Source organism: Pinus tabuliformis, chromosome 7, assembly GCF_031772625.1.
Source record: "Pinus tabuliformis cultivar Carrire ecotype Pingquan chromosome 7, CPIR1, whole genome shotgun sequence".
In the NCBI taxonomy this organism is placed as follows: Eukaryota; Viridiplantae; Streptophyta; class Pinopsida; order Pinales; family Pinaceae; genus Pinus; species Pinus tabuliformis.
In genome coordinates this window covers 117,933,062-117,936,009 of record NC_142293.1, presented here as the reverse complement: position 1 = coordinate 117,936,009, position 2,948 = coordinate 117,933,062, and the positions used below count along the sequence as shown (strand labels likewise).

The window sequence follows — 2,948 nt, the reverse complement described above, 5'->3', positions numbered from 1 at the left end:
CCCCATCAAACAAATAAACTCTGTTAGTCAATCAGAGGAACTATTGGACAGAAACATCTCCATGCGCATTATGATTCAGAAACCAAAAGGCTGTGCATCTTTCTAAACTATCTGTGCAAGCATATTAAGCACTAACATCTTGGCTTCAACATTTTTCCAGGAGATTGTTGGCTTTAATGAGCTTAGTTATCTTTGTTCTCGGTTCTTAATTCCTTGTTATTCCTATTGAATGCATTGTTGATAGGCACTTAAGTTATGGAAATACGGCAGAGATTCCATGTCCGCAACCCGGAGGGTTTCCGTACTGTCATTCAACATTGCCAATAAATCTTTATATTTTCAGATCATTACTACTACTGTAAAAAAATAGCACATGCTGTCACATAAATAATTCTGCAATTTTACCTGTTAAAAAAAAACATATAAAATAAAGTATATATATAGTCTGGAACTGGTCCCTTAACCCAGTACATCGCATTGAAACGCATTTGAAATCTGAAACTACTTGTATTTATTTTAATATGATATATAATTTCTGTTGAAAGGGGGCAGGTTAATTGAATCACCATATTAATTATCGGTTAGTAGCGCATATCAAGTACCGAGACCAAGAGATTATTATGGTAGGGAAAACATAGTTTACTGTAAGATTCCTTGGGAGGATGGCACAACGAATAAATGGGATGGGAGCCACGAAGGAGGTGCCAATGTGGCGTTGAGGATGAACTCGGAAAATGAACACTCCTCAGAACTAGCTTTGTCCCTGCAAATGGCGGTCGCGTTACAGATGATGATGAGAATTTTAGCCCCTGCCCTCAATGGTTGAATTCTTGTCTAAAGGTATTTTAATTTTAGTACGAGAAACGTTTTATATATAAAATTGTGATTCCCCAAAATTCGATAGCTAAAGAATCCACAGATATCGATGGACTGTTAGTCTGTAGAGGCGCTGAACTAACCTGCTTTTACTTGATCCCGTCAGTTGAAGTGTTCATTGTTTAACATGGAGCTGAAGGGCAAAGTTGCATTAGTCACTGGAGGAGGAACTGGAATCGGACGAGCTCTTTCTCTTGCTTTGGGAAAGAAAGGTGTTCGTATGACAATTCTTGATTATTCAGAAACATCTGGTAAAAAAGTTGTTGGTGTTCTGGAAGAAGAGCATGTCAAGTTCTATCGAGATCTGGAAAAGCCCACAACAGCATTTATTAGATGTGATGTTGCTAATCCAGGGGATCTTGCATCTGCTTTTGTGAAGCATTTGGACTCATTTGGAAGACTAGACATTTGCATTAACAATGCTGGTATAGCTGATGAGATACCTTTTGTTAAGGATAAGAGTAGTGATGGAAGTGGTCCATGGAGGCGTACTATTGACATAAATCTAATGGCTGTCATGGACTGTACTCGCTTGGCAATTCAATCTATGGAAGCAGGAGGCCACGATGGAACAATTTTGAATATTGGATCTGCAGTAGAGCTTTATCCATCGTATAATATGCCTATATATGGTGCATCAAAAGGTGGTGTGGTTATGTTTTCAAGATCCCTTAGCACTTACAAACGTAAAGGCATTCGTGTAAATGTACTGTGTCCTGATTTTGTGGACACTGACTTGGCCAAGAAAGTGCAGCCTAGAGTTATTGAGCAGTTAGGAGGGTTCCTACCTATGGATATGATTATTAAAGGTAATCTTGAGCTTATAGAAGATGAGACAAAGGCTGGTCAATGCCTTTGGATAAAAAAACGAAGAGGGTTGGAATATTGGCCAACTCCTGAAGAGAGGAAAAAAAATACCTGATAAAATCTGGACGCATGGATAATAGTGTCTCATATAGACCTCAAGCAAACGTTGAGATTGTGTCAACTATTCCCGGCACTTTCGAGAAAGTAGTGGTTCACAGACTCGATAACAATTTTCGACAAGCTACCAAAATTGAGAGAACATACTTGAAGCTGCCCATTAGGCCTGGTCATGTTCTTATGAAAAATATATATGCATGAGTAAATGCTAGTGATATAAATTACAGTTCTGGGCGTTATTTTGGGAATGAGAAGGAAGCTAGTTCTCGTCTCCCGTTTGATTCAGGATTTGAGGTTGTTGGTTTAGTTGTAGCAATCAGTGATTTTGTTGAAGGTTTGACTATAGGTGCACCTGTGGCAGCTATGTCATTTGGTGCATATGCTGAATTCAGTGTGGTTCCAGCAAAACATGTTATACCAGTTCCAAGACTAATTCCTGAAGTAGTGGCAATGCTTACATCCGGTCTCGCAGCATCAAAGATTCACGTGATATGCCTACAGGTTTCCCTCCAGCTGTCTGGAAAATGACTGTCGGCTCTCCAACTTCTCCTTTACATCTCAACCTCTCATGATTAGAACTTCCACAGAGCATCATTCTTTGTACAATGCTTATAATTCACTTTTGCTCCCCTCATAGAGGATCTGGACGATCTGAACGGTACTAGGTTTTTGGAAAGTATTTACTCTTTCAGTGTCCTTGTTTGGCATTTGGGGAGGAAACTGTGGAGCAGCAGACTTGTTATGTATCAAGCTAGAATCATACTCAACACCTTCTTTTTCAATGCAGAATTTCTCATTTGGCTTACTACTTTGTTACATATTGGGGAACTCTGAAGAATGGGGCTTGCAATTATGTATATCAATTGAATGTGTTGTTATATAAGGAACTGTCATTACTCTATGTGAAGAGATGTTATCCTCAGTTTTTCCAAAGATGATTGAAACCCTGTGCATCATGAGGAGGGGATAAAAGTAATTAAATATTTGACTTAAAATATTGAGAGCTAATTAAATAATGCATCCTTAGCCCCAAAAGTTCTCCTCAAAGGGAGAATAAGTCTCTAAATATATGGAATATGCTTTGAATAAGTGTAATGCCCTATAAAGTCATGTTATCATGCTTTTAAAACCCTTTTGCACTGTATGTC

General features: G+C 38.6%; 1 pseudogene; it reads left to right on the top strand.

Moving 5' to 3' along the window:
- Positions 1 to 890: 890 nt before the first annotated feature.
- On the top strand, positions 891 to 2,328 carry LOC149246006 (uncharacterized; annotated as a pseudogene).
- The last annotated feature ends 620 nt before the right edge of the window (positions 2,329 to 2,948 follow it).